The following is a 24,495-nucleotide window of genomic DNA, read 5'->3' as shown; positions in this document are numbered from 1 at the left end:
GGGTCTGTAGGAATTTACAGGGTAAGTTCCTCAGAAAGAACACCAAAAGGACACCGCTCACAACCAGATCACAGATCAATACACCAGTATTTTTGACGTGGTTAAAACCCTCAAAGAGGGAAACAGTCCACGGCCTGCGCCAACGTGGCTACTACAGGCAATTTATTAATCAAAGAATGAAAATTTACATAAGCTTCTCTCATGCACGGATTACCCGAACAATGACCCTCCATGCGCTTTAAATAGAACTCATGGACCAATCGGGTGTCAAGCCACAGATCAAGTGTCGGTAATACCGAGGAGAGAGTGAACCGTTGGATCACTACATATCGTGACCGTCAAATTGTAAGTTACAAAATGTACAACGGTAAAGAAACACACTTTACCTAACTCTATACCTAACTCTATACTAGACCAAGTTGAACTTAACTATTTCCTATGTGTCGGAATATCCTAACATCCCCCCTTAAGAAAAACTTGGGATAGGATTGAAGGATTTACAAATATGACACAATAGGAGAAGGAAGGAGGCACTAGAGCCTATCCCCCCTTAGTGACAACTTCCTGAACTCCAAGCATATATCGAAGTTTAGTGAACTTCGCCTCTGTGAGATCCTTTGTGAAGATGTCTGCAACCTGATCATCTGTTGAACAATATTGCACTTCAAGAACATGGTCATGAATGAGCTTTCTGATGAAGTGCATGTGTAGTTCAATGTGTTTACTGCGCTGATGCTGGACTGGATCTTTGCATAGCTGAATGGCACTTTGATTATCACACCAAAGTGTGGTTGGATGCTGCTGCTCAAAGCCAAACTCTGATAGGATCTGACGAAGCCACAAGGCTTCCTTACTAGCTTCCACGGCACCATGATACTCTGCTTCTGCTGACGAAAGAGAAATGGTAGCCTGTTTCTTACAAGCCCATGTAATAGGTCCTGAACCAAGAGTGAAGACATAACCGACAGTAGACTTCCGATCATCAGGATCACCAGCCCAATCAGAATCAGTGAAACCAACTAATAGAGGAGCTGCTTTGGCATTGTAATGAATCCCAAACTGTACTGTACCTCGAACATAACGAAGTATTCTTTTGGCTGCTTTCCAAAGACTTTCACGGGGGTTTTGCATAAAACGAGCAACAAGGCCAACAACAAAGGAAAGATCAGGACGAGTATGGGTTAAATACAAGAGTTTTCCTACAAGTTAACGGTATAAGGTAGCATCAACTTCAGGAGAAGTACAAGAGACTGAAAGTTTGACTCCAGACTGAAAGGGAGAAGGGGCTGGCTTACAGTCTTCCATGTGAAAATGACGAAGAATATCACAAGGATACTTGGACCGGGAAAGGGAAATACCCTCCTTGGATTGCAAGACTTGAAGACCGAGAAAATAGTGTAAGTGTCCTAAGTCTGTCATTTCAAATTTCTTTTTAAGGCTGGACTTCACATGGTTGATAAGGTTGGGATCACTACCAGTAAGAATAAGATCATCAACATAAAGAACAAGGATGATAAGAGAGTTGCCCACTTTCTTGGTGTAGACAGTATTGTCAGAATGACACCAAGAAAAGCCAGATTCTAAAAGAAAGCTATCCATTTTGGCATACCAAGCCCGAGGAGCTTGCTTGAGACCATAGAGAGATTTCTTAAGTCGACATACAAGGTTGGAGTTTGTTTGGATAAAGCCAATGGGTTGTTCCATATAGATTTCTTCATGCAAGTCCCCATGCAAGAAGGCAGATTTAACATCCATCTGATGGACTTCCCATTTTAAAGAGGCTGCAAGGGAAAGAACAAGGCGGATAGAGTTCATTTTGGCAACAGGGGAGAAGGTTTCAGTGTAGTCAATGCCTTCAACTTGTGAAAAACCCTTAGCAACAAGACGAGCTTTATGTTTATCAACTTTCCCATCTGGTCCATACTTGGTTCTGTAAACCCATTTACATCTAACAAGTTTCCGTCCCTTTGGTAGAGGAACAAGATCCCATGTATCATTTGTCAACAATGAATGATATTCTTCATTCATAGCTGCTTCCCAATGTGGATGGCCTGAAGCTTCTGCAAAAGTGTCAGGATCATGATTTACTGGAGCTTGAGCCAGTAAAGAAGAGGCTCTTTCAAACTGAGAACGTGTACGTCGCTGATCTGTAGGATCACCGGCAAGATCACCTGCTGCATCCCGAGTAGCACGGACCCATCTTGGAAGTTGAGGATCCTGAGAAGGTGGGGGAGGATTATCATCCTCACTTTCATCATCTGAAGAAGAAATGTTTTCAAAAATAGAAGAGATAGGAAGAGGTGGCACATCCGCCGGACTAGGCTCGCAGGCCGATTTATTTTCATCAAATTTTACATCTCTTCTAATGATAACATTTTTGGACTTAAATGGAATAAGTCTATAACCTTTTACATCTTCAGAATATCCAACAAAAGTACATTTCTCACTCTTAGGTTCTAAAGCTTTATGCTTTTCATCTGGAATATGGGCCCATGCTTCACTTCCAAAAACACGAAAGTGACTTACATCTGGTTTAATGGAACTCCAAGCTTCTTCTGGAGTGATATTCTTTAGAACCTTAGTAGGAGTGCGATTGATTATATAATTTGCACAATTAATTGCTTCGGCCCAAAAACTAAGACTGGGTCCTTTAGATTGCAGCATACAATTAGCCATTTCCTTTAAGGTGTGATTTTTCCTTTCAGCTACACCATTTTGTTGTGGAGTGTATGGAACGGTATATTGCATTTGAATTCCATTTTCGGTGCAAAAGTTGATGAATGTGTTTTTAACATATTCTCCACCATTATCAGTTCTTAGCTTAAGAATTTGATGTCCAGATTGTTTTTCAACAAAGGCTTTGAAGGCCGAAAATGTGTTAAATACTTCGCTCTTGAGTTTTAAGAAGTATACCCAAGTGCGTCTGGAGAAATCATCAATGAAAGTTAAGAAATACTTGCAGCCAGAGAATGAAGCAATAGGAAGTGGACCACATAAATCATTGTGCACAAGCTGTAAAGGGGCTGAGGCGTGCCAAGAGGCACGTTTGTCAAAATTGTCCCGATGATGTTTTCCGAGTACACATCCGGAACAAACACCATCTCTGCAAGATACCATAGGAAGACCTGTCACCATATTTTCTTTACATAGATGCTGAAGGGAGCGATAGTTTAAGTGACCAAATCACTCATGCCAAAGTTTGCTCACTTCATCATTATGAGCAACAAATACTGAGGGAAGATTTGATGACCCAAAGTTGTGAAACTTATACAACCTTGTGGAATCATCAGCAATACCAGTAGCTAGAATCTGTTTAGGATCTCTTAGATCCTTGATTACAACATCATGAGATGAAAATTCAACAATTTTACCTTCACCTGAATGAGTTATCTGATATACAGATAGAAGGTTGCAGGATAAGGTTGGAACACATAATACATCATTAAACTGACCATTGTCTAGATGAACAGTTCCAGTCCCTACAACATTAAGAGATCTATCATCACCAACATATATATTTTTGGTGTTACAATCATTTAAGGAAGAAAACATGGCTTGGTTTTTGGCCATGTGATAAGAGGCTCCAGAATCAATGAGCCACTCATGAGAAGGAGAAGAAGAAGATACATTTAATGCATAACCAGACTGAGATGATTGACAATGACATGCAGAAAGTGCCATTCCGGAAGTTGAAGTTGAAGTATGCTCCACATGGATGTTATGTTTCTTCATTGCGGCTTCCAAGGCTTCCATCTTCTTAAAGCATTTAGATTCTAAGTGGCCATCTCGATTACAAAAGTTACAATGTCTATCAGTCTTCTTCCATTTGTTTTTATTGGTCTTATCATTTTGCTGAAATGATCTTTCATTTTGAGGCTGAGTTTGCTTAGGACCCTTGTTTGGTTTAGGACCATTCTTTTTAGGATATGACTTCTTAGGATTCTTTGAATTTGGTTGCTGTTGGGCGGCTAACGCTTTCTTGGAAGAGTTTCCAAGATTAAGAAGACCAAGGTGTAAGAGTTTTTCTTGTTCTCTTATTAAGGAATCACAAAAGGAGTCAAAGGAAGGGCCTTGTAGTCTTTTCCTTGACAAATGAAAGCTTCCCTTGTAGAATGGAAAGTGGAAACAAATACAGAGTAGGCTGGTCCCAACTTAGTAAGGATGGAATAAATAAGGTTACTATCTTCTTTCTTAACCTTAACACCTTCCAAGAGATATCTAAGGGTCTTGAATTTGGACAAGAAATCTTCAATGCAAGAAAAATTATTAGGATCCAAAGTAAGCAACTCATTTTCAAGTTGATGGGCTCTAATTTCATTTTTAATCCCAAAAACTTTAGTGATTTTTTCCAATGCTTCATGAGGAGTCTCAAGTTCTGCAATATGGAATCTAAGATCAGGAGAAATAGACATCCCTATCAAACCACGTGCTTGATCTTGTCTATTTTCCCATTTTGCAGCCTTGTCTTCATCTTTTGGTTTCTTCTCTTGGTCTGTGGCTATTCTGTAGAGACCTTTACTTCTAAGTAAATCTTCCATGTAGGCTATCCATTGGAAGTAGTTAGTGCTGTCAAGAATGACTTGGCATGGAATTTCCAGTTTTTAAAAAAACTGAAGCTGAAGATGCTGAAAGTAAGTGTTCCAATGGAAAGATCTTGAAAAATTAGGCTGTTTTAAAAAAAAACGTCTCTGAAAAAGGCTTCTGGATGAAGAAGTTATGGCTTTTTGAAAAAAAATTGTTGAAGTTGCCGGCAAAGTACGCAAATGTGCGGGAATGAAAAAATCCGCCCCCACAAAATGGAGACTTGAACCCAAGACCTCTACTCTCTTAAAATAGCTTTGAACCAATTGATCTATACAAAAAATTTGAGAGAGAGAGAGAGAGAGAGAGAGAGGGGGGGGGGGGGGGGGCTTGGTTTGCGTGCTTGCCTTGAGAAAGCTCTTTTTCCCTACAAAACACAAAACACAAAACCCAACACGAATATGCAAAGAAAAACGAACCTTGCGGCTCGAAGTTAGCTTTAGCCAAAAACTAGATATTTTAAAAAAATGAACCTTGTGGCTCAAAGTTAGCTTTAGCCGAAAAACTAAATATTTTTCTCAATGTTTCTGATTTTCCGAGATCACACTAAGGTGCAGGGAAAAGAGCATACGCATGAGAAAAATCCTTCCTTTCTGTTTCTGATTTGCCCAGATCGCACAGAGTCGCAGGGCAAAGAGCATACGCAGAAATGAAAGGTATAGATCCGGTTAAAAAAAAGGGCTAAATAAACCGAAACCGAAATAAGCAGAGAGAAAATAACAGTAAACTGCAAAAACACTGTATACCTCCCGATCTGAAAAATGGCGCAGCTAGGGCTACCGGAAACCTTTTCGCGTGAAACGAAAGGGGTTCCTCACTGGAACAGATGCTCCGAACGCAACAGAGCAGTCCTCTCGGCCCGAAAGCAGTCAGAAACAGCAGATCTAGGAAACGACAGCCACATGCAGTTCTACCAGCTTCAGATTTGGATCACCAACGGACGCGGCCCTCAAATAGCTCTGATACCATGTAGGAATTTACAGGGTAAGTTCCTCAGAAAGAACACCAAAAGGACACCGCTCACAACCAGATCACAGATCAATACACCAGTATTTTTGACGTGGTTAAAACCCTCAAAGAGGGAAACAGTCCACGGCCTGCGCCAATGTGGCTACTACAGGCAATTTATTAATCAAAGAATGAAAATTTACATAAGCTTCTCTCATGCACGGATTACCCAAACAATGACCCTCCATGCGCTTTAAATAGAACTCATGGACCAATCGGCTGTCAAGCCACGGATCAAGTGTCGGTAATACCGAGGAGAGAGTGAACCGTCGGATCACTACATATCGTGACCGTCGGATTGTAAGTTACAAAATGTACAACGGTAAAGAAACACACTTTACCTAACTCTATACCTAACTCTATACTAGACCAAGTTGAACTTAACTATTTCCTATGTGTCGGAATATCCTAACAGGGTCAGAAAAAAATAAGACTAAGGGAAATAATGAGGACAACTTGATTCTTGGAGGTCAAAGAAAATCTAAATTCAAGAGTAGATGTGTGTCTAAAGTAGTGGTAAAACATAAATATGTGATTCAACTTAACAAGCGAGAAGGGTACCATAAATTTATGAAAGATCACGCTTTTAATTGTAAATTCATAACGATTTCGATGATTGAGAAGGATCTTATGAAGTGGATTCACAACAAATGGTAGCCCAAAGGCCAAATCGATTTGAAATTCATGGCTAGAAATTTCTTCACATTGATATTTCTTAGTCTCAAAGATAATACCATGTTTTTCAAAATAGACTTTATTTATTAAACAATTTAGGTCCCTTCATGAGATTCTGGGAGGAATGTTACAATCCATAGAAGGAGAAATTCTTAGAAACTCTAGTTTGGGTGATATTGTTTTCTCTCCAATTGGAATTTTGGTATCCAAAGATTCTCGAAGTGATAGGAACTCCATTGACACCTTTTCAATATCTCGGAGGTTAACCGGAGGGGTAGCTATACATCTTACACTAGAATCTATGTGTACTTGAATATTTCATAGCCCTTTCATAGTTTACATAAATTTCTTAGCATGATGAGGTATGTTGTCAACCTTTCGATTGTAAGCATTTCCCATTCCAATGTCATAGAAGGCACAAATATGAGCATCTATTTCATGCTTGCCTGATTACAAAAGCATAAATGTATGGAGCAACACCAAATATAACTTTGAAGAGTTACAAAAATTCACCAATAAGAAGCAAAACCCTAAATGTCGCCTAGTACAAGAAAATAAAAACATGGTTCCTATTGAGAATAAATATCTAACGCTCTTGAATCTAGAAGATAATATAAAACTAATGAAATATTTGATGAGCTTGGATGTGATAGGGAAACCTCATAGGAGATATCTTCAATGAAGAGGAAAATTTGAGAAATGTAGTATACAGATCTAGAAAAGGAGGAAACACCAATGCAGGAAGTCGTGAGCATAAATTCCAAGTAGATTTATAAGGCCCTAACTAGCGAATGGCAAGAAAATAAAACTTGAGACTGGAAATATTTGGACCTTAGGTTTATTCTTGAATAATAAAAAATTATTTTTTCAAGATATATTCTAAGTTGTGCAACTAGGGTTTGAAACTAAATGGGATGGATAGCTTGACCAACCCTACACTATGGTCTAGACACAACAAGGCCAAGGAAAGAACAAAATAATTGAGGAAAGCAGAAGAATAGGTTGATGAACTAGTAAAAAGTCAATCCATGAAGTAGGCAAACATCTAGTGAATACATGCAAGGTGATCACGATATCAGCGGTGTTTTTCTCCTCCAAACACTCAACCAAATGAAGATAATAACTTGGAACGTATGAAAACTAAATAACTAATGTAAGCAAAGGTATAACAAAGATATAATTGATAGGGAACATCCTACAGTTATAATGTTATAGGAAGAAAAAATCTCCAGCGAAAACATGTAGGATATTCGAGAGCGACATTGGAAAGATGTGAATTAATAAGGTTGGATTTAAAGGGAATTGTTGGTAGCCTCTATCTATTATGGAATCCCCTTAAAATGAGCTTTGACAACTAGATTGCATTCCCACATATTATTTCATGACGATTACAATATGTGGGCACAAAAGTGATGGTTTGCTTGACCACTATACATTGTCTTTACCTTTTGGCTTAGAATATGACATTTTCTCTAGAATTTTATGAGTGGATCCCTTCATCAAGACTAGCTTTGGATTGCGGGTGTGGATTTCAATTTCATCAAATCTTTGGAGGAAAAGATAGGTGGAACTAGGAGACTTAAACTCAATTCTCATCAGCTTGTTGATACTATCCATGGTTTAAGGGTTCAAAATATCGATACCATTAATATAGTCTTTACATGGAGCAACTACAGGTGATGTGAGCATCAAGTGGCAAGTTGCTTAGAGAACTTTCTAGTATCAAACTTTGTGTTGGGTTAGGATTTGCTTGTATAACCATCAATTACACCCTCGATAGGATCAGAACATTAGCCAATTCATTTGGTGCTAGATCATAAGTTTGCTCCTCGTAATCACCCATTTTATTTGAGAGGTTTTGGCTCCAACATTTGGAATTCCTTACTAGAGCCAAAGTCTACTAGGAGGAAACATATGCTCTAGAATGGAATTGTATGCATAGCTTCAAGCCAAAAGCTAAAGGAATTCAAGTTAAAAGTTAAGTCATGGAATTGAAAGAATTTGGTCACATTCTCATAGAGAAATAAACTTTTGAATCTCAAATGCAACAAATTCAACAAAAAGCTATTTTGGAGGGTTGCTTAAAGGCCTTGATCATAGAAGAAGCAAAAAGATCAATCAAATGGAGTAGAGCAGAAAGTAGGAGGAAATAGTCTCGAAGAAAAAAGCATGGCTGTAGGCTAAAAGAATGCAAGTGAAACACAAAATTGTTTCACAACGCAATGATAAATAGCCGACATCATAACAGGATATTTTCCCTCTCCTCTTGAGAAGGAAAACAAATTTTACAACATGAAAATATTGAGCATGAATTGGTTCATATTTTCATTATATGCTAACAAATTTAGTGTTTAAAAGACATGAGGCTATTCACCACGTTACTGTGCAAGTTCGTCACCTTATTCATATGGATCAAAACTAAGAATTAATGAGGGAAATATCCTTTTCTATCGTCGAATATGTGGTTACGACAATGCCTAGAAAAAGGGTTGAGTCCCTGATGGTTTTTTCTCGAATTTATTTCAAGTATGTTGGCCATTCATTGGGATTGAAGTACATGCTCTGGTTGAAGAGTCATGAAGATCTCATTAGTTTTTGTCTGGCACTTATTCCTAAATCTAGAAAATCTGGTGATCCTAGTTGATTTAGGCTTATATCCCTATGCAATATTATAAAGAAATTTTATTTCATTTAATATTGTAAATATATTAAACCTTTGTTTCATAGTATTATTTCACCCGAATAGATGACCTTTGTAGAAGGCTACCAAATTTTTGATGGAATTGTTCTAGCTCATGAGGTTATTCATTCCTTTAAGAAATAACAAAGGTCGACATGATTATTAAAAGGGATATTTCTGAGGGATATGATAGATTGAACTAGCATTTCCTTCTCCACATCCTTCACATGTTTGGATTCTCCTCACAATGGATAGCACGGGTCAATTCCATTATTTCCATCCCTTTCTACTAGACCTTCCTAAATGGATCTCTTACCATGACTTTCATTCCTCTCATGAATTGTGGCAAGGATACCAAATCTCTCCCTTCTTATTTCTTGAGAAACCATGTGTAAAGGAATATGACACTTGATTACTCTTCTTGATAATCACTTGTTAGTATTAGATGTATTCTTATTACATCTTATGCCTTATTAATCAAGAAATAATACGATTGTTCAAAACATAAACATCACAATCAGATAGGAGACACAAAAAATAGGGTACTAGCAAGGAAAAAACCCACAACAGGAAAACATAAAAATCCTTCTCTTATAGAACCAGATCAAAATAAAATATATCCAAGACCAAAACCAAGACCAAACTACCACTAGGATACCACGTCCAACCCTCCTCCAAGTTACCTCCAAGACTCAAAGTAAACAGTACTCAAATCTACTCCAAAGTGGTAAATCATGGAATATTTTGATCCCGCAACAAGGGAGGATGAATTTTCACCTATAGTCACTTTAGTAATCTCGGCCTCTTCACACATGTGAGTTGTATTAGGTCTAAAATTTGGTCAATGATGAATATTATTTTAATCCTTTGAATTTACATCTTTTTCTTGAACTTGGCTTCTTATCTCATTCGTTAGGTTCAAAAAGGTATTCCTTGTGATGTGTGTGTATATAATCCTCCAAGTGGGTCGAACTATTTGTTATATATAACTATCTAGGAGGGTTGAATGGGTGTCACTCTCGAGGGCCATTCCGACTTGTCCAAGGATGGTTCACTTGCTCATCTTATGGAATAATGACTCAAGAATAAAATTTAAATTATTTTTTTCTACAAATTTCCACATGGGACATGACCCAAATAAATTTTCTTTTGACTCAAAAATAAACTATTTTGACACATTTTACTCTAATCATGAAGAACATGCTTGGAAAAAATATAAATAGAATAAATATAGTAAATACATCAATAATAAATTTATATTATGAAGGTCAACTCTAGTTACAACCTCAACACCCCCTCCTAACTAGGGAGGTTTTCATAATGACTCAATAGGATAATATCAAGTTGAAATATTCATATAAGAAATGATCTAGATTAGTAAGCATCATTAATGATAACATCATCATAACCATGATTCTCAAACTACCAAGGCCTTAACGAGTAATAATTATCTCTCCACTAGATCAGAGCATAATGTCAGCAGGCAATTAATAGGACACCACTGTCTCTCTCAGGCACATACTCCACCTAGGTTCACCAAAGTATGTCTTCATAGGACCATTTCCTAATCCATTGTCACAATACTTAACAAAAGGAAATATCAGTCCCCTAGACCATTCTTATAATAGATCAATGTACTTCACTAAAGATTGTTAGTCCTGGTCATAGTATATGTGTCAAGAATGTTAGTCCATGATGCTTATATGATCCATCATTCTCCCTATATGTGCTGATATACTAGACTTACAATTGTTAGTCCTAACCATACTACATCACAGATGGAGAAAAAGGTGTCCATCCTCACACCCTCTCAAACAAGGACGAGATATACACAGGCCAAAGCTTCTCTAAAAAATGCTCATCCTTTCCCTTAGGAATGTACTTCAATACATCAACTACCTATTATTTAGTGGAGATATGTTGTAGCTTCACGGCTCCTTTTTGCACCATGTTACAAATCATAACGTGATTCGACCTTCCTGTTTATTTGACAATATTCACACAACTTTGATAAATCCAACATGATATCAGATAGTCCATCAAACATTTTTAAGGAGCCAAACTGTACAAATTGTCATATCTACTACCTTCAACAAAATCCTACTTCATGCTCTTCCAATAAACCATATAAAATCCAAAGTAGGACCATGACCCGAACTTAAATAGGAACACAAAAAATTATAGATATGACCATAAATACAAAGATGCAATAGAAATAACACTTCATTTAATTAATATCAGAATACTGAAATATGTTTACAAACAGAATCGAAATAAACTAGCTCAGGCGATGGTAGATTATCTCTGAGAAAAGATGTGGCAGCTACATGCCTTTAAAATATGTTACAATGAGGCTCAAAGACATATTTATTTTTTAACAACAATTTAAAACCCTAAACAACCAAAACCATAACCCCAGGAGATGGAACACCAAGATTTTGTGGGCCTTGTTGTGGTTAGATGGGTAGCCAACCTCCTAGGGTCATAACTTGGTCATATTATCTGTGTTTGGCATGTGCAATACCTTTCTGGAAAGGTATCTCTTAGTAATACCGGTTTTTTGGTAGGCCGCATTACAATTTTATTGCAGATGTCAAAAAAGTGTCATTAAGGGGGTAAAAACTGCTCTGGAAGTTCAGGACCCGAAAAATTGCTAAAAAGAGTAAATGCTGAAATAAACATGTAAACAAATGAAAATGACTAGAGGTCTAGGTGGAATAGGTGGGTGGCCACCAATATCCACCTCTATCATTCCTCCCTCCTTAGGAAGAAATGGTCCCCATTGTGTGTACAACCTCCATGAGGTGAGGAACTTTTTGTTGAACCTCATCCCCTGTGAACCACCTTCCCTGGTGGAGGAGTTGGCCTACTTTGACAACTAGATATAGTTGGATCCTTTGCTGGTTAGTGTTCTTGATCTATGTATCCATGATATTATCAGTTGTGGCATGTTCCATGTAGTCTGGGTTCAGCTCTCTAGGTGTGAGTTGTTCTATGATGTCAGATATGGGAAACAATGGTGGAAAGTATGGCTGAAGGCAGTTTACAATCAACACTGGGTGCAGAACAAGGAATGGTGGAATGTTGAGCTCGAATGCATTGTCGTCCACAACCTTGGTGATGGTGTATGGCCCATATCAGATTGGGTGAAGCTTGCAGTGGGGTCTAGCAAGGAGCTCCTTATGCAAATGTAGCCAAACTTGTCACCACCTGGAATTTATGTGGAACCCAATGCTGATCATTGCACTGCTTTTACTTAGAATTGGCTCTCTCCAATATATCATGGACGTACTGGTGGATGTGTTGAGTGCAATCAATGAATTTGTTAGCCCTATCGAATTCAAATTGGACATGAGCCAAATATTCATGAGTAGCTGCAAATGGTATGGCTACATTAATGGGACATAATGGCTGAAATCCCAGGCCTACCTGAAAGGGGTTATGGTCCATTAAGCTATGGAGAGATTTGTTGTAATTGTGCTAGATATAGGGGAGGCTTTCATCCCATGTGTGTTGATGCTTTGAGTTGTACATGCGTATAATGTGTACGATCATCCTATTGATGACCTTTTTTTGGCCATCAATTTTGGGATGGAAAGACGTGGACTTAGTAAGTTTGGTATCCAACATCAACCAGAGACTTGATCAAAATGCACTCAAGAATATGATTTCCCGATTTAAGACAATAGATTGTGGGATCCCAATGTGTAATCACACTCTCTCAGAGAAGAGTTTAGCAGTGGCCTTTGCTGTGATACTCTTCTCGCAGGGGGAGATTAATGAGCACCAGTATTGCAATAAGGATGCTGCAACTCTTGGGGCTACTGACTGTACTTCATCAACCCAGGGTTCATACAAACTTGGAGGTGACAGTATTGTATACACAATTATATGTAATTGGTCTACTCTTTGTCACTGCTGAGCTGGGGTGATAGACCACTAGGGTTTCTCAAACCAGCCTTCTATTGACTAGAAGAAGTTTGATCACCAACTTGGAGAAGGGAAATTTACCCTAATTGGAAGAAAATAAACGTTTTCTATGGCATGAGGGAAAGACTGGAAGAAATGCTTGCAAAATAACATGAAATCCTCTATCTACTTGTTGACATACTTCACTTGCAAAAGAACCATACTTTAACACATGTAAGTTTTTAACTAATCTAAGAATGAAATCTGATCTAAAGAGTTCTAACTATTTTGTGCAAGAATAAATATAAAAGAACTTTTTCTTTTTATCTTTTTTGTTGAAAAATGTAAATGCTAATCTTGATTGGTTCTTTGGCAAGGGAGATAGGTGTGAAGGAAAAGGAATACAATGGTTTGGATGGCAAGTGGGGGCCTAATCCTGACTTGAATGATGATTTTTTTCAAATCGGGCTCAAAATAGGTTAAACATAGTTACCGATCAAAAGAAAAAATGAACTAGTACCCGTTTTTCTAAGGTAGCAAAAAATCGCTCGATTTTGAAAAGTGGTGATGCAGAATACACCTTTTTTTAGCATATTTTTGGCACTTTAAATTTTCTTATGTCTCAAGTACGAACACTTTTTTTAAATCTTAGTAATTTTCATCTTGATTTTGAAAATTGTTGACGCAGCATCAACTCTTTTTGTTTAGAGGGCTTATTTTCTACACTTTCAATTTTCTAACATATTAAGTGTGGATATTTTTTTTTTAAATGTTTGTGATTTTCATTTTGCTAATAAAACATAAAAGACAATAAATAATAAATAAATAATAAAATAATAAAATAAAATTTTAAAACATGACAAAAAAAACTCAAATAATAAAAAAATATATAAAAACAAAAAACAAAAGAAACACCTATAAAAATGTAAAAAAAAAAAAAACAAACAAAATTAAATTGTAAAAAAATAGAGAAAAAATAAAAATTAAATAAAAAGAAATATTATCAAATAAATAAATAAATAAAGGAAAATATTTCAAAAAAGCATATAATTTAAAGAAAAAATTTGAAGATTAAACAAAAAAAGGAACACATCTATAAAGATTTTTTTAAGAAAAAAAAATACAACCACATAATAATAATAATAATAATAATAATAATAATAATAATAATAATAAAACCTAAAAAAAATTATAATTGAAAAGAAAATCCCTGCGGTTGGCCTGCATCCTGATCGGGATAATCCCATGGGTTTATTGATCCCTTGTGTTTATACTATTAATAATCATTTGGGTTTGTTGATCCATTGGGTTTATAACATTATTCCCTTGATTCTTCTAATTATTTGGGTAGGTAATCTTAATCCCTTGGTTTTACAGTATTAATAATCCCTTGGTTTATTAAACCCCAATATTAAGGATTAAATATTATTCCTAAGGTTTAATATGAATCCCTTTTGTTTATTAGTTCATTGGGTTTATAATATTAACAATCTCTAGGGTTTATTAATCCCTTCGGTCTAAAATATTAATGGTCATCTCGGTTTGCCAATCCTTTGGGTTAAAAATATGTACTCCTAGGATTTATTGATCCCTTGTGTTTTTAATATTGACCCCTCTGGTTTGTTGAGCACTTCTTTTTATGATATTTATCCCTCGGGTCTAATAAGTAATTGGGTTTATAATATCAAATGCTTGAGTTTGTAATATTAAACTATTGGGTTTATAATATTAAACTGTTGGGTTTATTAGTCCATTAGGTTTATTAGTCCCATGGGTTTATAATATTAATAATTCCTCGTATCTATAATTTAATCCTATGGGTTTATTTGTCCCTTGAGTTTAAAATATTAATTTCTAGGGTTTATTAATCCCTTCTAATTTTTATTTTTGTCCCTTAGTTTCTTGATTCCTTTTGTTTATAATATTTATCCCGTAGAATTACTAATTCTTTGGGTTTATACTACAAGTAATCTCTTCAGTTTAAAACGATAATTCCTAGGGTTTAACAATCCCATGTGTTTTTAATTTGATTCCTAGGATTTGTTGATCCTTCATATTTATAATATTTATCGCTTAGGGTTACTAATTGATTGGGTTTACAATAGTAAACACTTGGGGTTTATTCATGGTTTCAGCTTATAATATTAAATATCACGTGCGTTTATTAATCTCTTGAGTTTAATTGATATTTTCAATTTATTTTAAGCAAATAAGTGAAATATAATAACAATTATATTAACAAATATATAAAAATTATCAACGATATTGATAAAAAAAATATACTTATTACAAATAATAATAAAATACTATTATTATCTTATATTTCAATTATATTATAGTTTGAGTTATAACTATTAATATATTAAAAAAATTTATATATATATATATATATATATATATATATATATATATATATATATATATATATAGATTAGTATAACATATTTTAGTTTAATATATAGTATGCATATAGTTAATATTATTAATATACTCCCATTAAATATATAAAATATATTGGCAATTATATTCATAAATGTATAATAATTATTAACGATAACATGATGATGATGATGATGGTTAACGTCCAGTGAGACCAAACTTTGGTCTATCAGACCTAAAGAAATGAATTATTTAGTTTGATTTAAGATTTTATTCTATGCTCAAAAAGCTTGGAGAGAAGACTCGTGAGCTCACTGTAATTTTAACAACGTAAAAGGCTAGGAAGGTTAGTATTGCAACAAAGATTTTGAAACTGAGATCTAATGTGGTTGTATTCGGGGCACTCTAAGAGGAAGTGATTTTCATCCTCAATGTTCGTATTCTCACAGAGATAGCATAACCTTTCCATCCATGGTGTTTTATGAACTGCCCAACGACCGATTTCACTATGGAGCTCATGAGAGTTCGTTCTAATCTTGGCTATATTAATTTTCTTCTTTGAGCTAGTTAAAACAGAGAGATACTTTTGATCTTCTAGGGTGGGGTTGATGACCTCCTTATAATAAATACATATTGTTAATAAGAACTAAATATTATTATTATTATGTTATATGTAGATTATATTAAGTTATAAATATAATTATTAATATATTAGCAAAATTTTATATAACACCTAATATTATATTAATATAAAAAATAATGTTGACATAGTAAGTATAATTATCTAAATATAAATATTATGACTATTATTATTTATATAGTTAATAATAATTAGAAATGGTTAGCCTTTAAAAAAATACACCCATCAGTTATTAATGTGGTAGGTAGGGGATATACACCTATCGGTGTATATCAACAGCATTGTTAAATGTGGTTGTGCTAATATTCATTTTTTTTTTAATTTGTAATTCATAGAAAAATAATATAATTATAATTATTAATAAAATATTTTAATGGTAACATAGTCTATTTATAGAATCTCCAAAATAAAGTAAGAGAGAATCCCCATGGTTAAAAATATGATTACATATTTTTCAAATTTATATCTTAACTCATATATTAATTTTTTATATAACTATTAATCACAATAATAATTTAAAATAAAGTTATAATTTATTCAAATTTTATGATATCTCGTTATATTGTGTTTTATTTTGTTCAAAAGCATTTGAATTTCAATTATTCTAATTGGTTGATGACTATTTTTATGTAGTTTTAAATTGAATTGTTAGATGTAAAATTGTATTAGAAAAAAAATCTAAAAAACAAAATTCATGCGCCAAGTGTCATAATAATTTAGGCTTTGCCACAATACCATGGCTTATCAATACCACATGCTCAAAAACCTAACTCATTTCAAAATCAAAATGTTTTATAAATATTTTAATTAAATTTAATTCCATAAGGTCTTTTTTAAATTAAAACTTTATATTTACAATATAATTTTTTTAACCATGGATAATCACCCTATTTTTCCATCGATATTTGTTACAATACCATGGGCTAGTACCACGGCTTATCAATACCACTTGTCTTAAGACTTAAAGTTTTGAAAAGAATAAATATTAAACCGATTATTCTGAAAATTAAAAAATAGTTTTTTATTTTTTAAAAATGTAAATTGTTTTTTTTCTAATTGATTGATGACTATTTTTATGTTGTTTTTAATTGAATTGTGAGATATAAGAATTATGCAAACAAATAAAAATTTAAAAAAATATTATATTCACCAAGTGTCATAATAAGGCTTTGCTACATTACCCTGGACCAATACCATAACTTATCAATACTAGATGCTCAAAACAACAACTCATTTATAAATCAATATTTTATAAATATTTCAATTTAATGTAATTTTATAACAATTTTTAAATAAAAACATAATATTTACAATATAATATTCTTAACCATGGATATTTACTCCCATTTTACCATGGACATTATTATTTGTAAATAAGTTTTGTTACAGTACCATGAGCCAATATCATGGGCTATCAATGCCACTTTCCTAGAACCATAACTCATTTAAAAATCAAAATATTTTATATTGATTTTATTTTATAAACAGATTCTTTCAATTAGTTTTGAAAATTTTAAGAAGATTATATAAAGTTTATTAAGCTTTTATTATATTAAGTTTTTATATTAGCTTTTAAGATTACATTAATTTAGAATTATATTAACATCTCTCTCTCTCTCTCTCTCTCTCTCTCTCTCTATATATATATATATATATATATTACTTTTTGAATAAGAGGAAGGTACTAAGCACCAATGTTGCATGTTGCACTTGTTTATTTTCAGAATGTTAAATGTGTCACAAGTGTTTTGATGTTTATCAATGTATATTCACCATAATTTATTTGGCTTCACTAATATAACTATTTATCAAAATAACCTGAGAGCGAATGCCAAATGACACTCATTAGGTGATTTGATAGGTTCTGGCGTGTGAAGGGTGGATGGGAAGTGGGAGAAAATAGTATGTGTGATGAGGAACTAATATCATAACATCAAGCTTAATGAAAGATGGTGGTGTTGAGTGGTGGGCGATAAGAAATGGTTTAGGTTAACTTGAAAAATTAAACTATTCATGATATTGACCATGGAATGTATGAGCACATGAAATTCTATGAGGGGAAGATTAGTAACTATCAAATGAGAAATTGTAAAACTAGCTCCATTCACATTCATAACAATAGAGTGGTTAGCTCGAACGTCTTCAGTTCTCTTTTGATAAGCGTTCTATCTAATTTTAAAGGCAACTCTATCTGCTTTTCATCCAACAATTCCAAGAATAATCATAATTTTGTGGTTATTGTTAGTAGAGAAATATTTGGGGTTTTAATTCCTTGTTGGTTTTTGAGGATAGAGGTTTTGGAGCACATTGAGGTTGCAAATCAAATATCAAAGGTGGTAGAAGAGACTCTAATGGTTTGAATTTGGATTTCTCACTAGCATGCTCTATATTTATTTTATTTCTTTGCCACTTTTTCTTTGGTTTTTCCTTTTATCTTTTATTTTTGCAACAATAGGAAGGTATTTGGGTTAAGTTGTCCTTTTTCTATCCCATGTTTCTCTATGGCCAATTATAACTCCTTTTTGTTAGAGTTTCTATCCTTTTAAGAGGAAAATTTTGTGTGGCTATTGGGTTGGATTAAATTCCTTACCTATAGGATTTTATATACACTATCCCTAGGTACTCTTTTACTCCTTAACCTATAAATTTTCCTTCCCTATCTCTAGGAACCTTTTTCTCTCCTCGAAATATCAACTTTCACCTTCTAGTTCAGGGTTCATATGTGTGAGTGGTGTTCTTAGTGTCAAACTTTAGTTCTTCACAATGAATAGACAAGGATTTTGTGGGAACTAAGGGGGTGTATTACAATAGATCTCTCTCATTCAACTATAGAGAACAACACTCTGAACTATTTTTCTAACTATGTTCTTTCTATCGCCCCTGCAATTGGAGTCAAAATTTAGGACGTAGAACAAGAGGAAAGACTCAAACATTGTTTTATAACAATTTCAGATGTGGAAGATGAGATAAAAAAGTGGATCCATGGCATGTGAAGCACCACCACTATAAATATGAAATACATTTAGGTGATCAACATCTATTGGTAACTAAAGTCAATTATGGGGATGGTCTTAGTGGAACAATCAGAGGCTCAACAAGAAATTAAAGAGGAAGGTCTTAGTGCAATGATTAGAGGATCAAGATGAAATCATGTTATGGGATGATGAAATCTAAAAAAATATAAACAATATAACTAATATCAACTCATTTATGGCAAAAAAGGTAGATGATCTAGAGTTCTGAACGTTTGAGGAAGAGGAGGCTTATCTTGATATAATATTGTTTGATTCAGAGTAAAGAAGTTGTTGCCTAGTTCATTTTTGTGTTTATTTTCATGAACAACAATGCTAAAAGAGAAAATATGAATTTATCATGTAGATAAACTAAAACTTTATTGCTTAATTAATTTTTTTTAGTAACTCAAATAATATGTTATAGAAAAAACTTTATTGATATTTTATTAGTGTAGTTTCCCTTTTGGTAGATCATTCACAGTAGTCGTAAAAAAATCCATTTTCATATATTTTAAAACATTACCCTGACGGGGGTGATAAAACAAGGTAATTTATGAAGGTAAAGCTACTTAAAATCTCATGCATGGTGAGTAGGTGGAGCATGGCATGTCCATCGAGGCAAACTCATCCAAAAGAGGGAACACTGGGGTATAATTTCTTTTGGGAAGTTTTGGTGTGGTGCATTCGTATGTTATGGGATATGAAATGATACTTAGTGGATTAGAGGTCTGATTGAGGGCTTTTGAAGGGTTGCATGAGTGACCTTTAGGAGGACAACGAACCAAAGAGGATATGTAGCAGTGAGACAGAGGTCTTGAGTAATTTTCACAGGGAGATTCTAAGCTTTAACTCTTCGGTCTAGGTGCCTGGTGAAAAGGTGATGGGTTGTTCTTCAACGTAGTCTGTTAATAGAGACTTCTAGTTAAAAATCCTTGTGGGTAGTTTTTTCTCAAGTGGTAGTTCCTTTGTCTTTAACTAGAAGCATATTTCCTTTCAAAGGTAAGTGGATTCACTTTAATTATCAATTAGCTATGTATGCTAAGTCTAGAAGGAAGGAAAGTGTATGGAGGGGATTATTGTCTTGGTATAGATTGACATTTAGGAGTAGTGATAGCTCTAGGAGCAAGTCTACTAGTCCAAGCTCTAGTGTGAATTTACTTTATTTTTGAGGCATGTATTTTTGATTGAAAATGACACTAATATTGGTGTCTCATGTAGTCATCTTGGTTGTTTGGTGGGACACACATTGGGGGGCTGCCTCTTTATTTGTGTATCCTTCATAGCATTTGTCAATCATACTGTTAGTTATGGAGCTGTGGATGGGGAGTCTATTATCTGGGGACCCATCTTCGTAGTCCTTGTCTCCCTTCTATACGGAGGTGTTCTTTGTGAAAGGTTGGATTTTGTATAGTAAGATAATTACAAAAATGGGTTTGTTTTATGTGTTCTTTAGATTCTGAAGGTCTGTGTGGGTGGAGCTTTTCCAATGGGAAATCTTCAATGCACTAGTATTTTCAATCCTGGGTTAAGGAAGTCCGCGTTATTTTTTTGAGGAGTGTTTTTGTGTCGAATGGGGCCTATAGGTTGTATTTGGATGAGATGAGTGTTGGGTTATTTTCAACTACACAGGTACATATTGTGCCAAATTCGTTAGTCTTTGGTGGTATTTATTTGAGTGTAGGTATGGAATGAAAGAGTTGCAGGGCTCATAGGGGGGAGGGGGCAACGAAGAGAGTTGCAGCCTTTACCTTAACCTCACAACATGGATGATGATGAGGGTATGGATGATGATTTGGAAGATGAGAGGGGTGCACTTGAAGATCTGGGGTAGGATAATCAAGCCCCATCATTGGAGATGGTAATGGAAAAACTAGACCTATTGTGGGTTTCTCTCAACGGCTTCACAAGAACTGTCATGAGGACATAATTGTGTTGATTTCTTACATCAACAACCCGTAAAACTCTCAAGAAGAAACCCTTGATCGTCTTCTCTCCTTGATGTGCAATATCTATTGTATTTGGGAAAAGATGAATGCCTTGGGAGCAAGAATTGATCATTTGGAGTTCCACGTGCATAGGGGTCATGGCCTCCGGGAGGACTGAAGGATGGAGAAAATCTAGTACCATAATGTTGAGACAACTTAGTGGATTCTGGGCGACTTATATCCTAGTATTTTTATATTAGGATATGTACTTAGTCTCTCTTTTTTATGTTCTCAAGCTCTTGATTTTTTAAATGTGTCTTGGATTAGTTCTCTCCTTGCAAACAAATCTATTCGGAGTGAGGCAAAGAGAGGCTACACTAGAAATCATGATGTAATCATTAGATGTTTTGAAGAAATAATGAAACCAAATTTGATTGAAAAAAATTAATATGTATATTTAATAACATTATAATAATACAAACAATATATAAATATAAAAGAACTACAAATAAACATATTCCTAACTCAATCAATTGAACTAAAATAATGGGTACAACTCAATGAAAGTCACCTATACAAATTATATTCATAAAGAAAAAATATTATTATATTTTATCAAAATATATCTAAATAATATAAAAGAGATATAAAATCAACTCCTTTGAGTATCCCTGGAATAATTTCTTAGCAATAGGATTGCTACAAGGAATGTACACAAGTTGCTTAAGGGCAACTTGAATACACTTAGGTGGGTGTGCAGGTTTTATTTGTGCATATTATGTCCCATGAGTGATTTTCCCTACCATAAGACGTGCGCATATTGTAAGACTCCAGATGATTTACTTCTTATTCTTTGAAAGAATATACCAGAGAAATAAATATAATAATAATATACATAACAACAAGATATTCAAATCATATACATTATAATTTATCCTATAAAACCTCAATTGAAAAGTCAATAATAGATCTATTATATTCTTTGGCTAAAACACAATTAATCCTTTGAATAAGTGAGCCTTCTATACTCTCACACAATACAACGAAGAATTCTCAATCCTTTTAAACCACTTTAAATGGGTTTAAGTACATCTAATACCATGAACTTGATGCCACGAGTCACTAATACCAGATTTTCCAAAACCATAACTATTAACATAGATTATACAAGTTGTAAGGCTTGTAAGGCTTCTAATGATAAGTGATTTTAAATTTATAAATAATCTCATAAGAAAAAGCAAAAGGTTATGAATGTTGATGAGAAAAAACAAAAAACATGCATATTCAGGAGATCTCTCCATGTTAATATTTCAAAGTTCAATTCAAATGTTATTTTTGCTTCCTCATATGTTACCTTTGGGGATATGCTCATTATCCCCAAAAATGATAGTCATCAACCATTTAATTTGTATGGATGTGCTAGTCTTAGTAGTAGTCATAGCTTACAGGTTAAAATTCATATTGGAAGTAGTTATGTTTTTTCATTCCGCATATTTAAATTGATTACGCAAAAGAAAACATTATATGAACATGAGTTATTGGGTTTTTTGGAATTTTGTAATAGTAAAACTTAGTAGTTGGTATTGTTATTGTAACAAATCCTATCTACATGTTACGAATCTCTATGGGATTTTTGGCATGATGTAATAGTAAAACTTAGTAGTTGGTGTTGTTATTGTAACAAAGCTTATCTACATGTTAGGAATCTCCATGGGAAGGTGGGATTGAAGCTCTCTCATTAACAATATACATTAATTTCTAAGTGTTTATATTTATTACATATATTAATTCATTTTATAATATATAATAATGATAATAATATTTTAATGTAAGGTTGTAATTTAGTTAATTTTTATGTTTTTTTTTTTTAAATCTTTGGAGTGTGAGATGTATGAGGGAATAAATGATGTTGAATTAAATTATTTTATCCTATTATGTATACGAACTTAACTCATTATCTTCAAACATAAAAGTTTCTTTTATCTATATTATAGTTCTAGCCACAAGAGTTTAATATAAATTAATATGCTAGTTTAATAAAAAATAATATTAGTACATCTCTATAAATTAAATGCATGGTAAATGCTGATAGGAATCAATCCATGATCAATATAAAAAAAAAAATAATTCATGATACCTTTGACATTGCAAAAAATTTAAAAATTATGAAAATTAACTAAATTATAAATTTACCGTGGAATGTAGTTCTTAATCATTGAGATTCATCTTCACTTTAGCATATTTCCAAATAGGCTTTGTGCAATTCCATAACTGAATTCCATGTCTTTCTAATACCACATGCCCAAAAATACCTTAACTTATTTGATAGGACACTTATTTATAAGGTAATATTTTCACTTAATCAACTTAATTAAAAGGGAAAAAAGAACATAACTATTTTGGAGATAAATTTTAATGTTTGATTTATATTTACCAATAAAAATATTTTAAAATATTTTGTTAAGGTTAAATCTCTATCACCCATTTAATAATTATTGATAAATAAATTTTAAAAAACTTGTTTCAAAACAAATCGGTCTATCAACATAAAATTAAATATTTATAATAAAAAAACATTTTCTCTTTACTTATTGATATTATATTAATTTACTTATTAATATTATATTAAGTCAATAAACATACAATTAAAAAAAACCATAACTTTAATAATTAATCTAATAATTACTCTTTTCATTTTGTTTTTAAATTGTTTCCTCACAATACATTTACAAGATACATTTACAAATAACCTTGAGTGATTAAATACATAACATGTTAATACCCTATATTTAATTTGATGCCCCCATGTCAATTTCTTTTTTACGGCTAAGATTAATATCATTAAAAGTTGCCGAGTTACAAAGTTACGGTGCTTGTGATAATATGCGGTTTACGTTCTGCTTGATGTGATTAACTCTATCCATATCTGTATGTATATTTGTTGCATTAATGGAGCGGCAGTCATGCCTTAATGTAGGCAAGGTGCAAATTTGATTTGTGCCATCTGTCGACGTGGAAGTTCGGGTTGCAAGATCTGGTCGTTGATTCTGTATTTGCTATTGTTGATAGTTGGAAACTCTGCATTAACCCTGCACTACCACTGTACATGGCATGTGCAGCGTTGTCCCGCTCTCTGCAGCGTCCTCTGGATCCCTCCTGGATTGATGGTGCTGGAATTTTTCTAGCGATCCAACGGCTATGAAGAATGTGGTCCGCGTACACATCACTTGGTCTAGTTTCCTGTCCTCATTTCTCTGCCATTTCGACTTGCTGCTTGGGTGCTGTTCTCGCCCATTTCAGTCCTCCTGCTTGCTTCAGTCTTCCATGGCGGTCATGGGAGGTGCTCCAGCTTCCTTATCCTGGTATTTGTCTTTAGGTTCTGTCACGGGTAAGTTTTCCTTTTTTTTGACCTCAGGAGATTACCAATTTTCCCTGCATGATGATGTCGAGTTCTCTTTTTTTGCATGCAGGTGTGCCTGAGTTGTTTAAATTCCACCGTATATGTTGAGACTATCGGTTTATTAATTGAATTTTTACGATTGTTTTGGAAGGCTCCCTCAACCCAGACTATGAACTTGGGTCCAGCTTCACCTCTGTCCTCCCAAGACTAGCTCGATACTAGCTGGGTATGAGGCTTTTTGCCAAGTTATGGTTGCAAATGAAACTATGTTATTTCTCTTGCGA

Source organism: Pinus tabuliformis, chromosome J (assembly GCF_031772625.1).
Source record: "Pinus tabuliformis cultivar Carrire ecotype Pingquan chromosome J, CPIR1, whole genome shotgun sequence".
In the NCBI taxonomy this organism is placed as follows: domain Eukaryota; kingdom Viridiplantae; phylum Streptophyta; class Pinopsida; order Pinales; family Pinaceae; genus Pinus; species Pinus tabuliformis.
Note: the sequence above shows the minus strand (reverse complement) of the source record.